At 37.1% G+C, this 14,861-nt stretch overlaps 2 long non-coding RNA genes across 4 annotated transcripts in view; one reads left to right on the top strand and one right to left on the bottom strand.

The window, feature by feature from the left end:
- Nucleotides 1-1,049, bottom strand: part of LOC118766866 — a 26,529-nt gene extending 25,480 nt beyond the window's left edge. The window contains exon 1 of one of the 2 annotated variants that reach the window (XR_005002775.1): nucleotides 907-1,049. This is a non-coding gene — a long non-coding RNA (uncharacterized LOC118766866). The remainder of the gene's footprint in view (nucleotides 1-906) is intronic. The other variant, XR_005002776.1, reaches the window with a different exon arrangement.
- Nucleotides 1-1,105, top strand: part of LOC118766867 — an 11,701-nt gene extending 10,596 nt beyond the window's left edge. For both annotated transcript variants that reach the window (XR_005002777.1, XR_005002778.1), the window contains one exon: nucleotides 916-1,105. This is a non-coding gene — a long non-coding RNA (uncharacterized LOC118766867). The remainder of the gene's footprint in view (nucleotides 1-915) is intronic.
- The last annotated feature ends 13,756 nt before the right edge of the window (nucleotides 1,106-14,861 follow it).

Below are 14,861 nucleotides of genomic sequence, written 5' to 3' on the forward strand. Positions count from 1 at the left end.
AACCATGAGTTTGGGAACCAAACGTTTCACCTAATAGCCACGGCTGCGCCTGTTCATGATTTCTTTATAATTCTTTCGTAAATATCCGTGCAATTTGGCTGGCTTCTTACTTTGACTTAAGAATCTTTCATAAGAGAACACAGTGTGGCTTCTCTTTACTTTCATTGTAGCTGTGTATAGATCTAGCTACATTTATTTACCATACATAAAAGTTATCCGTTTTCAAAGTTGAGTCAATAATTATTTTTCTTTTAATGCTTTTGAATTTTTACTCGTTCAAATTGCTGTAATTTTTCGTTTGAATGTGTTTCGAAGACTTTACCTACAACTCTATAATTACGAAATGATGACATGGTCGAATATATAAAGAATTTTTTCTCTGGTATAATTAATAAGGTTATGTAGAAAATAATTCACAAACAGACGTGCTTTCATAAATATGTTGCATTCAAATGTAATCCTTTAAACTAAAACCTGTCAAAAAACTCAATCTCACATTTACAGGCGGTCATTTACGTTACAACCATAGGCAGTTAATTTCCTGTTGATCATGCACTCGATCGAACATCATATACGGCATGCACAGCATGGTATTTATAACGACAGTTTCGGATTTTGCTGTACCATTAATGTATTCTTTGGGTATTAGGCACAGGAGTGGCTGTGCGGTAAGTAGCTTGCTTACCAACCACATGGTTCCGGGTTCAGTCCCACTTCACGGCACTTTGGGCAAGTGTCTTCTACTATAGCTTCGGGCCTACCAAAGCCTTGTGAGTGGATTTGGTAGACAGAAACTGAAAGAAGCCCGTCGCATATATGTATCTGTTTGTGTGTGTGTGTTTGTGTGTGTCTGTGGTTGTCCCTCCAACATCACTTGACAACCGATACTGGTGTGTTTACGTCCACGTAACCTAGCCGGGCGAAACGATCGACCGTGTACGACCCTTGCGCCACAGCTCTCGACGACCGGCGCGGCCGACGAGATTCGGCGTTGGCCTTCTCCCGGTTCACTCGCCGTTACTTAGGGAATCCCGGTTGGTTTCTTTTCCTCCGCTTAGCGATATGCTTAAGTTCGGCGGGTAATCGCGTCCGAGTCGAGGGTAGCGTGGTTCGGCCAAAGAGACCGATAGAATAAGAAGTACTAGGCTTACAAAGAATAAGTCCTTGGGGTAGATTTGCTCGACTAAAGGAGGTACTCCAGCATGGCCGCAGTCAAATGATTGAAACAATTAAAGGACTATTATAGACCATAAATCAAACACTCATGCAATCGCTATATATTTCAGATGCTTCTATCGCATATGATCTTGTTGAAGTCAATCCCGTACTGGACAGTTATAACGTTCCCGCGTCATCGTCATTAACTCTTGTCTGAGTATAAAATCTATAGAGAGGGAGTGAGCCCCTTCATATTGATGTGTGTGGAGAGGAGCGGTCCCTGAGGTGACTGATCTTGACAAAGGCGATATAGAAGAGCCGGGGGTATTTCTCTCATGTTAGGATTTACGGGTGAGGAGATTTTACCATTTTCCCTAACACACCTGTTACTGCTCCAATGACAATGATTTGTTTAACAGCCAATTTTGAAATGACTCGTAACCTTTGAATTTTTCATATTTTGAAGGTTTTCCTTTTATGGGCCTTGGAAAGATATCTTAATCCATAAATCTATCAGCTGCAAATATCCAGTTGAATTTGTTGTATCGACTATCTTTTATATGTTCAGTCAACTGATTGCGACCAGGATGGGACATCGCCTCGAAGTGTTTTAGTCGAATGAATCGACTCTCGGGTTTATTTTTTTAAAATCCAATTTCTTATTCTATCGGTTGGGAAGCAAGCTTCTTACCGCACAGCTACGCCTGCGCCTATGAATATGCGTATGACATGTCCATCCTAATACCAGTTGTCAAGCGGCAGGGGTGGGACATACACATACACATGCACACATACACATGCACACACATACACATCCATACACACACATACTCACACACATACACATGTACACACATACACATCCATACACACACATACTCACACACAGACTCATACATACATACACATGCATATACATACATTCACACATACACACACATACATACACACACATACATACATACATATATATGATGAGCTTGTTTTCAATTTCGTGCCTACCAAATCCACTCAAAACGCTTTGGTCGGCCCGAGGCTGTAGTAGAAGACACTTTCGCAAGATGTCGGGCACTGGGATTGAACCCGGAACGATGTGCCTGGGAAGAAATCGTTTTACCACAAAGCTACGCCTGTGCCTAGAATTACGCGTATGACTAAGCTCGCGGTATGGCCCACGTACACGTGGACGTAGGCGCGATCGATGCCGTCAGTCTCCGGAAGTGTGTGGCGATACGCACCGGGTAAATACAGCGACGTGGTCCGACCCGTAACGTCGATAAGGGGTCAAGACACATTAGAACGGTTTAATGAGGGGTTTGATTCTGTTTTCAAATTTATGCCACAACAGATGATATCGAGCAAATTTACTGACTCTTATTGCAAATATCTATTTTGTTCCGAGAATCAAAGTATGACTGGATGTGACTGAAACCCTGATGGAACAGTGGAGTGGAAAAATAGCAACAACGAAGATATTAAAATGGTGGATTTAAAATACTGTACGTAATTTAATCTAGCTATCATGGTTTAAGATCTCATATCCTAGGGCTTCAGAAAATAAGAATGTGAGGGAATTGAAAATTAAGGTTTTATTAGGCGTTCGTTTTGAATTTCGAGATACAACGATGTTAGAATCGAATATCTATGTGTTAAAATCTATGTAATTTGCAGTTAAACTTTCGGGTTCCAGGCATTTTGATTATCTTAGCGTTGCGTCATATGAGCGGAGACGAATCGTTTAGTTTCTGGTTTAAAATGAAATCGCTGTAGCAAGTAATTGCAGTTATTTAAAGTTCAATTTAATTTCTGCTGTCATACGCAATATTCACAGGTTTTTCAAATGGTAAATGCTGCTAAAATATGGGAAGAAATAACAAGTAAAAGACAGAAAAGAAAATAACCCTGCTGAAGGAGCCGTAATTGTAAACGAGAATTAAGGGTTCAAGACATGAACATCATTAAACTAGCGAAGAAAAGAAGTGCGGTAGCATCACATATAGATATTTGAATATACGCAACAATGTGAAGGCGATCGTGAGGTTGTGAGTTCGATACCCGGACCGGGCTGTATGTTGTGTTCTCGAGCAAGACACTTTATTTCACGTTGCTCCAGTTCACTCAGCTGTAGAAATGAATTGCGACGTCACTGGTGCCCTGCTGTATCGGCCCCCTTTGCCTTTCCCTTGGATAACACTGGTGGCGTGGAGAGGGGAGGCCGGTTTCCATGGGCGACTGCTGGACTTCCACAAGCAATCTTGACCAGACTTGTGCCTCGGAGGGTAACTTTCTAGGTGCAATCCCATGGTCGTTCATTAACGAAGAAGGTCTCTTCCTCCTATACGCAACCATATACGAGGGGTTCCTATACAGATATAGGAACATACGTATAAATATAAGTGCGGGCATACCGCTCACGTTCGTAAGGTCGTGAGTTCAATTCCCGGCAACGCGTTGTGTCCCTGAGAATAACACTTTATTTCACGTTGCTCCAGTTCGCTCAGCTGGCAAAAATGAGTAGTACCTGTATTTCAAAGGGCCAACCTTGCCACGCTCTGTGTCACGCTGGTACGGGCACAAGTGTCAGTAGAGTGCTCACCCACTTGCACGAGTAGGCTTTTCCGTTGATCGCATCAGCTGTGACCCTTGTGCTCGTACCTGACAGAGTGCTCATATATATATATATATATATATATATATATATATATATATATATGTACATATAAGAAGGATGACCACTAAGTGGACATCCATGTGCTAGAAGTCGACCCCCTGTGGTCTTACCTCTAAGAAAGGAATGTTCCCGAGGAAATTTAGCAAACACCTACGTAAGTGATTACGTAACAACGAAACTTTTCCTTTGTCTTGCTCGCTTACGTTCTAGTGTTTGCTAAATTTTCTTGAGAACATTCCTTTCTTAGTGGTAAGACCATAGGGGGTCAACTTCTAGCATATGGATGTCCACTTAGTGATCATCCCTCTTATATGCATGTAATACAATTTTTCTGAATCTTCAGAATTTTCTATATGCTATACCACTGGTATTAAATTGATATTAATCAAATTAATATTCAATTTTCCACCCTTATTATTTTAAATCTCTCACTATATATATATTGGGTTGTCCGGAAAGTTCCTGCCGAATTTTAAAGGAAAGAAAAAAGTCAATAAATACTTGCCATTACATTTTTAATCAACCAAATATGAACCATTTTGTTGCACAATGCGTCTCCATCTTTCCTTTAACTTGAAAATACCTTTTTACCAGAATTAAGGTGCATGGTAGGGTAAGTCGAAAGGTAAGCTACTATAAATCGGCACGAACCTACCGGACAACCCAATATATATGTATATATATATATATATATATATATATATATATATATAGATAGATAGATAGATAGATAGATAGATAGATGGATAAATAGATAGACAGATATAAAGTCTCAAAACGTGATATAAATAGTAACAATGCTGGACGGTAACGTGTTTTTTGTCCCTATGTCATGGGTGCTCTATAAAGAACTGTTACTATATTTTAACTCCACTGAAATAGTGAGGGGAATTTCCTATGATATGGAGGAACTGATCATGTACATATATGATAATCTTCCCAAGCTTCTACCTAATCAACCTCATGCATATTCCACTGTCATAGAAAGTATTAACAATAACATTGAATGACTTTATTTCTTAGATGCTGCAGGAGGTTCTGGGAAAAACATTTGTAATTAAGTTCCTCCTGGCTAAAGTTCGTCAAGAAAATAAAATAGCGTTAGCTACTGCTACTTCTGGGATCGCAGGAAACCAGAGATCGGATTGTCCATTCGACATTCAATTTACCTTTAGATTTATCTAACAAAGAGGATTCAGTTTGTAATATATCTAGAAATTCCGGAATGGGTGAGCAATACAAAGATCTCACTTAATTGTCTGGGGCAAATGTACCATAGCCAAAAAAAAAAAAAAAAAATTTAAAGTTGTTGGCATGACATTATGAGACGCTGATAATTGTAATTCTATGATGGGAAATATCACAGTATTATTATCAGGAAACATCTGACAAAGATTACCAGTTGTTCCAAGACGATCAAAAGTGGATGAGCTCCTCAATAAAATCTTCTCTATTATGGCACTAAGTGAAACAAAATTCATCTTTGGACAAATATGAGATGGAGGCTTTCAAGATATCAATCAGCTGAACTATTTGCAGTGCATCTTTTGAAAGTCGGTGGTCGAAAAAGTTTCAATTGATGAAGAAGAGTTTCTTACACTCAGTCCAATATGTAATTCAGCTGATTCCGTCGATGATTTGGTGACAGAAAGCTTTCCAAATCTTCTTCATAACTACAACAATACAGATTAGATCTGTGAGCGACCTATCTTTGCTCCAAAATATGTTGCTGTAAATAGCATTATTAATATGCTATTGAATAAACTTCCGGGTGAAGTGTTCACTTATAACTCAATTGACAGTGTTGGTGATGATCAGGATTATGTTAACTACACCATCGAATTTCTGAACTTACTAGAACTACCAGGTACAGCTCCCTATTGTTTTTAGCTAAAAAAAAAGGGACTCCTGATATGCTATTTAGTAATTTGTCTCAACCAAAATTATGCAATGGTACAAGGTTAATTTTGTACAAACGTATGATGAACTGCATTGAGGCAAATATTCTCACTCGATATGGTAAAGGTTACACCCTCTTCGCATACTAGTTATGCCATCTAATGTCCCATTCCAATCTAAGCGGTTACAGTTTCTTATCCGAATTTCTTTTGCCGTGAACATTAATAAAAGTCAAGGCCAAACACTAAAAGTTGCTGGATTGCATCTTGGAGAACCATGCTTTTCACATGGCAGACTTTATGAATGAGCATCATTTGTGGGAGAAAAAGCAGGTCTTTTTGCGTATGCACCCAGAAATATAGCTAAAAAAAAACATTCTTTATAAAGAAATATTCACTCTTAATGCAACATGTATACTGCAATAACTTAATTTGCCATTACATTCAAAAAGGATTAAATTACGTATTTAAATGACGAGTATTAAATAATTGCCATTAGTGTGTTGATAAATAAATAACACATACAACTCACTTATTGTCATACCATAAACAAACAGAAGTTCGTGTATGAAGTTGATCCTTTTTCTAGTTAAATTATTACATGCTTTTCTCTTATAAAATACACACATACGGGAGGAGTAAATTACACGTACATATATATATATATAATATATATATATATATATATAGTTATATACATATAGATATATTTTATATATACATATATATATACATATACATATATATATATACATATACATATATATATATATATATATATATATATTATATATATATATATAGTTGGATACATAGATAAACACACGTGTAGCTAGAAGTACATGAGTATCTTCATTTTATAGTTACACACACACATACATATATATATATATATATATAATATATATATATATATGTACTCACACAGATGTCAGACACTTACGAATACACTATAGCACACACACACACACACACACACACACACATACACACACACCTAATGCCAAAGTGTGCTGAGAGTGAAATCAAAGGAACACAATTCACTTTTTTTATGATTATATTTTTCTATTTACATATTTGCTTCAACTCTTTCATATGAATGATGACATTTCCCTTCGTATTCCATCAACAATATCGCTCGATTTTCCATCTGCCGTTTTACCGTATTCATCAACACATTTTAATGTATATCATGCTTTCTGTTTTGGGCCAAACATTTTAACCTCCTTCGTCCATCATGTTATAACACCAATTGATATTCTGAAATATCACGTTCAGGCATATTCTGGATCAAATATTACTGTCGGTGCATTTTTGGGAAGCCTCTGGATCCTCTTCCTTTTTTTTAGAACAGCATGATTTGAATAGGGAACACTTTTGCGATTCTTGTGAATGTGAGAGTGCACATCGGTTTACTTTTTGTATCTTCTTCAAGTCTTTTGCTTCCGCTTTTTTCTGCATCAAGCTTTCATCACGAGCTTCAACGATCGTTGGTAATGCGGGACGATAATCGAGATCATAATAATTCCTGTGTCTCTGATTGGCCATGATGTTATAGAACAGCATTAGTGTTAAAATGAGGAGACGTGAACAAACTGCAGAAATAACGAATTAGAAGAGAACATATGCCACCAAACGTTACCTCTGGCGTGAAATAGTATTTCTGAGGGAGATTTTGCTCATACAAATGGATAAATATACCACAGAATAAAAAAATAATGTACTGCCTTGCGGAGGAAATTAGGCATTAAGTAAATAACACAATGAAAATAAAGTCCAAATGATAAAAGTAACGAGAGAAATAACGCATTAGACGAGAAAATATGGCGACCAAATGTTGCCTCTGTTGCGGAATAATACTTTTGTGTGAGATTTTGTTCATATAAATAGATAAATATACATTAGCATAAACGTAGCATGGACTATCTAGCAGAGAAAACTATCCATAAATTAACTAACGCAATGAAAATTAAGTCCAAAGGATAGAAGTACATTATATGAATTACAGTGAAAACAGTTGTAAAAAGATATTTTCTCATTGAATTCAGTTTTTGGAGTTCCGAAGAGAGCAAGTTTGAATTTCGAGAAATGACGCGAATCATCTTTTAAGAATTATTACGTCATTTCTTCTGTAAACTACAGAAGAGATCTCCGACAATCGAGTGCATTCTCACGCGATATGTCTTAACTGTGGTATTAGTGTTTGAGATCTTTGTATGTAATTGTGTTGTGTTTTCTGTTGTCTTGTGTTCTCTGTGTAATTCTAAAATAGGAAACAACGTTTTTAAATATCCAGACATACTAGCATTTAGTCTGAGAGACAGGAAAACTCCAGTTGGTATCTGAACTCAGAAAGACTCTAACCGAACACACACAATTGCACACTCCCACACAAATCCGCACACACACACACACACACACACACACACACACACATGCATAAATACACAGGCGCAACCCATCCCTCTCCGATCACACCCATGTACACACACATACAATCATATATAATTGTGCGTAAGTATGAGTCTATATGTACATATACATACATACATATATATATATATATATATATAATATATATATATACATATATATATAGTAAGTATGTAATAAATTGTAGGGTGTACACCAGGTACTTTGCCATTAAAGCAAGTTCGCTGGCTTGGTGTTCGTTCGGTATGTAGTTAATGAGAGAGACAGAAGATGGAAGATGCGAGAATCTTTCTTGATCACGACTATCGTTTCGGCCCATCTAGTTTCGATCACTCGTGGGTGGAATACTGCACAGATGGATTGGGTATACACCTCGGTGCAGATATGTCACTTCAGGTGATTTTCAAGAGGCACCTTGGTAAAATAAACTCTGTTTTGCAAACCTCTTACCTGTGTATGTATGAGGTAGTTTTTTGTGAAATATTGTGCGGTATAACTTTAAAGAATGTAGCTGTGTAAAGCCGGAACCATGTGAGAAGTTACAAAGTAAATTGCAAAATGAAAAGGAAACAGAACAAAGCTGAAGTTGTACCTTGTATTTCTATATTTCGAGGCGAAGTTCCCTTTTTCAGGATATTCGAAAATGCGGTGACTGGAAAATGTTTGTTGTTCAGATGCTGCAAACACACGATTGGGGTAACTTAGTAATCGACCAATACATGCAACTAGTTTTGCAAGCCACTGGATCACGTGACACAATTCTGCAGTATTTTCACTTTAACAACTAATCGTAATAAAAAGCATTGTGCATTTCTGCTGCAAGCTGTTTAAATGCCCCATCATTAAATGGGAAGTAGGTGGTCCCTAGTATTATGATGTGAAAATCCGAGGGTTTAAGATTCAATAGGTGAAATTTGGCGGATGACGGAGAAGAATGAAAGAAAGAAGGAGGAGTGGACGCAGAAGGAGAGGGAAGGGTGTGAGAAGAATAACGAAGAGCAAAAAAGGGTTAAATAGGTGTAGGATAAGGATTAGGTGGGGACGAGACCAGAGCTGCAATGCGGTGAGTGCAGTCCATATATATATATATATATATATATATATATTATATATATATATATATATATTATATATATATATATATATATAATTCATAAATGAGGGCAAACGAAAAAATTTCTAATGCCAATTATGCCGAAAAATTGGACATATTGTCCAGTAACCATATAATTTTTTCACAAAACGCACGCTACTCGAAAAAAGGTCGACAGAAATTTCTAAAAACTTCCATTATTACCATATCGGACCGATTTCACAGTTAGCTACTAAGAGTCCTCTCTTCGTCAGTGATACATTTGGCAGAAGAAATAAATGAGATACTTACTCGCACCCATGGAAGAAGCAAACACTAAGTCATGAGCACAACTAAGTACCCCAAATGAGGGCAAGCGTGCGTTTTGTGAAAAAATTATATTGTTAATGGACAATATGTCCAATTTTTCGGCATATTTGGCATTAGAAATTTTTTCGTTTGCCCTCATTTATGAATTATTTATAAATTTAACCTTTAAAGGTATTTTTTGATATGCTGGCCATTGATAAAATTTTTTTTCGATAGAAATATTTTTTTCGAAAGAAATTTTATCCTCATTAGATATAAATTTAAGCGTTCACTTCCGGACTATCTCACTCTCTGAGAGCCTCAGTTCAAATCGCACGTGTCTTGAATGGGCTGGAGTATTTCTATTTTGGATGTATTTGGGGTACTTAGTTGTGCTCATGACTTAGTGTTTGCTTCTTCCATGGGTATGAGTGAGTATCTCATTTATTTCTTCTGCCAAATGTATCACTGACGAAGAGAGGGCTTTTAGTAGCTAACTGTGAAATCGGTCCGATATGGTAATAATGGAAGTTTTTAGAAATTTCTGTCGACCTTTTTTCGAGTAGCGTGCGTTTTGTGAAAAAATTATATGGTTACTGGACAATATGTCCAATTTTTCGGCATATTTGGCATTAGAAATTTTTTCGTTTGCCCTCATTTATGAATTATTTATAAATTTAACCTTTAAAGGTATTTTTTAATATGCTGGCCATTGATAAAATTTTTTGCGATAGAAATATATTTTGGGAAAGAAATTTTATCCTCATTAGAAATATATATATATATATATATATATATATATATAATTATAGAAAAGGATGTGTATAAGCCACACCAACAGGCTAGAAATAGCTGCTAATAACTCTAGAAACCACATGTTATTTTACTCCGTTAACAGAGGTTGAAAACGGGCTAATGAAATAATCAGGGTTTTAAAAATAAGTGCTACTCATAAATCGATTTCTGGCTTACGGTTTATGAATAACATTTTAAAAACAAATCTGATCATTAAAACCCCGCGTATACTGCATCTCTTGGTCTTTGTCAGCAGCCATTCATCACGCACACCACGTGGAACAGCTTTGATGAGCCAGAAATCCAACCAGTCTCACAGTTTCCTTCAACCAGAATTCAATGTCAGAGCTTTATTCAGAGATATAAATACATCACTATATAGAAGACATCTTAAAATACGTTCCAAAGAAGGAATCTATACGAATGTTCTGTAAACAAATATGTGCAGGCATGGCTCAGCGGGTAAGAAGTTTGCTCCGAAGCACAGGGTTCTGGTTTCAGTCCCACTGCGTGGCACCCTGGGCAAGTGTCTTCTACTATAGCCTAGGGTAAACCAAAGCCTTGTGGGTGGATTTGGTTGACGGAAACTGAAAGAACCCGTCGTATATATATATATATATATATATATATATATATATATATATATATATATATATATATATATATGTGTGTGTGTGTGTGTGTGTGTGTGTTTGATCCCTGACTATCGCTTGACAACTTGGGGTGGTTTGTTAACATCCCCGTAACTTTCTGGATCGGCAAAAGAAACGGATAGAATAAGTACTTACTAACTTTACAAATAATAGGTCCTGGGGTTGATTTCGTCGACTAAAGGCGGTGCTGCTGCATGGCCGCAGTCACATGACCGAAACATATTAAAGAACAAATATTTACTTTAGATTATGGACGTGAACTGTATCAAGGAAAGAGTTTCGGGTCATAAAGTACTGATATTTTAATAACGTTATACACAACAGCAATTCAAATACTGTGATTAACACTAAAATGGCGGACATCACCACTTGATGTTTCAGTAGAGAATAGCGAGGATCATTAACTAACGCTCTAAAACATTTATATGGACACACCATCAAAGGAAAATAAATATTTGCAATAGTTTATGATAATGAAATTTTAAATTTTAATGTGTAACAGAATAAAAATCGCGTTTTTTCTTCAGTTGTTTCTCTCGTTACTCAGCTGCCCATGGCAGAGCAGCGCTATGAAGAGATTTTACTCGAACGAATTTAAGTGGTTACGGTTTCTTATCCGAGTTTCGTTTGCCATGAATATTAATAACGCTAAACGTTGCCGGACTGCATCTTGAAGAACCATATTTTACATATGAATGAATGGAAGCACTCCGTCGGTTACGACGACGAGGTTTCCGGTTGATCCGATCAACGGAACAGCCTGCTCGTGAAATTAACGTGTAAGTGGCTGAGCACTCCACAGACACATGTACCCTTAACGTAGTTCTTGGGGATATTCAGCGTGACACAGAGAGTGACAAGGCCGGCCCTTTGAAATACAGGTACAACAGAAACAGGAAGTAAGAGTGAGAGAAAGTTGCAGCGAAAGAGTACAACAGGGATTACCACCATCCCCTGGCGGAGCCTCGTGGAGCCTTAGGTGTTTTCGCTCAATAAACACTCACAACGCCCGGTCTGGGAATCGAAACCGCGATCCTACGACCACGAGTCCGCTGCCCTAATCACTGGGCCATTGCGCCTCCACTCACTTTACATATGGCCGACTTTATGAAAGGGCATCACTTGTGGGAGAAAAAGCAGACCCTTTTTGCTTATGCACCCAGAAATATAGCAAAAAATAACTGTATCGTATTTTCCTTTTAGCCTATTAGATATTATATCGGTTAATCTTATCGAATCCCTAAGATACAGGGATGTAAACCCACCAACACCGGTTGTCAAGTTGTGGTGGCGTGGTGGATAGAAACACAGACATAAAAAACTAACCTTCACACACATACCTCCCATATATATACTCCCACCTGCCCCTACACATTCCATCCCCCACCACTCAACGCCTTCACACCAAACCATAATCCACTACACCTTACGCCACCATACCACACATCACATCACATCACAACACACCACCACGCACACGTCAAGATCACCAGCCCTCTTCCACACGCACATACAAACTCTCTTATACACACGCACGCGAACCTTCATTTTGGGATCACCACTACTTTATTATCTTCCCCTCCCCCTAGCTCTCCTGTGTGCCCCTTCTGGCTGGCATTTGCCCTATAGATCACTAGCCACTACACATTCTTTATTTTCTCTCCTTGTTTCTGTGTTCCTTACGAGCGTAGGCTCGAAACATTAAAGACTTTTTCTCTTCTCGAACGTTAAACTAATACATCTATTTGTTGTCTACGCCACCTGCCTTTGTCTTTTGTTTCTTTTCTTGTGAATTCTCTCTCTCTCTCTCCCTCTCTCTCTCTCTCTATATATATATATATATATACATACACACACTTGCTTACTAGCATATATATATGTGTGTGTGTATCTATATGTGTATGTATATATCTATATTTTACGTACTTGCGTGTTATCACTATTTCTCCTCTCTGTTTGAAACATGAGACAATATCCAAACATATTTCACCACTTTCTCCGACGCTATTCATTTATATCTGGTTAGTTACTATTCTACATTTCACCAAGTTTCTAATATCTTTATCCACCATACACTTGTCATTTAAATGACTCTTGACTGCGGATTGTTACGTTAACCTTTTCTGAGTGCCGTCTCTTTTGAATGAAGCTCTGTATCTATATTCATGCTAGCGGTATCATATCGGATTAAGTGTTTAGTAGAATTCCTTCCGTATTTTTATGTCCTCCATTCAAGTAAGGCCGAGAATAATACCGTTTTTTCTCACTTCGTATTGATAACATATGTACTATTTGAGTGCTTATGTAAGCGACTTGTATCCTCTCTACAACAAATGGTGATTTGAATCCTTCAATTGACCGATGTTGTATTCAGGGAATAGTGTGACCTCCGACAGTTCGACGCCATGACAAATGGGTGAGTGGACGTATGGGGGCTAAAGCTCGCAAACCCACAAATACTGAATTATTTTCACTCTCCGCCACAGAAACCGGGAAACCTGGTTAGGCCTGAAAAGGGCGACAGAATATGTAAATATACATGTATACATATATATGTACATAGGTAGGTATGTATAAATGCATTCATGCTATATATGTGTATACATACCTATGTGTATGTGTATGTGTGTGTGTGTGTGTGTGTATATATATAATAATGTGAAAAACGTATTATTTACCAATGAAAAATCGGTGAAAATCTGAGACGTCTTTTAATCAAGCTATATCCTTATGGCCTTGATCGAGGAAAAATTATTCAATAAATAGCAGTTTCTATAATAAATTCTTTATGCTTTGTCTTTTATAAGGTATTGACACCTAAACGGAGGATTTGCAGATTCTATGAAATTATTTATTTTAATATCCGTTTCTCACTTTTTAAAGAAGGAATACATATAATGTCAGCGCAAAAACACGTTAACATCACAATACACTACCAACAGTATCTGAATTAATGCACCATTGTTGTATTCTGTACCAATGGTTATTTCATTACTGCTTTGTGATTGTTCGCAATTTATTGTCTATTTTAGATTTTTAAATTCAACATCATACTTTGTTAAAAAGGAAATAGTGAAAACCGTCCTTTATACTCGAAAATATTCCAGTAGTTTTAATAACGTTTCCATTTAGAAAATGCTAATAGAAAAAATTCTATATTTCCTCCTGCCTTTTCATATTAACTAGATTGTGATTTTGTTATCGAATACCAAAAATGAAATAAAGAATGAAAAAGCCAATATAATGTCTGGAGGTATAATTCCGAAAAATAAATACTTAAAGCTTATTTCATAATATTTTTCAGTAAATATTCTAGTTAATCCTGTGTTATTACTGAATGTATGCAATTTACTGTTTAACAATACATAGTGAGGAAAAGTCCATATAAAGTCATATTTGGTAAGTTCAAGTATATTCGGACGTAGGATTTCTCCCCCTTCACATGTTGTAAACGTGTATTCAGCTCCGAATACATCCTCCCATCCTACGACGTCATTTACTTTGCTATATGTATTTCCACACATGTATAGGAGGAGAATTTTCTTTCGAGATTATTTTTACAGAGAATGAGATTCTCAATGTCCGAATGATCTCGAATGCGTTAAATGTCATTTTACATGACTGTACATTATTCAGTGATTCTGTGTGCGACAATCTATCTATGTACCTGTCTGTCTATCTATCTATCTATCTATCTATCTATCTATCTATCTATCTATCTATCTATCTATCTATCTATCTATCTATCTATCTATCTATCTTTCAATCTATTAACCTACCTACCTATTTACCTACCTACCTACCTACCTACCTACCTACCTACCTCCCTACCTCCCACCCTCCCTCCCTCCCTCCCTCCCTCCTACCTACCT

Source organism: Octopus sinensis, linkage group LG18 (genome assembly GCF_006345805.1).
Source record: "Octopus sinensis linkage group LG18, ASM634580v1, whole genome shotgun sequence".
NCBI lineage: Eukaryota > Metazoa > Mollusca > Cephalopoda > Octopoda > Octopodidae > Octopus > Octopus sinensis.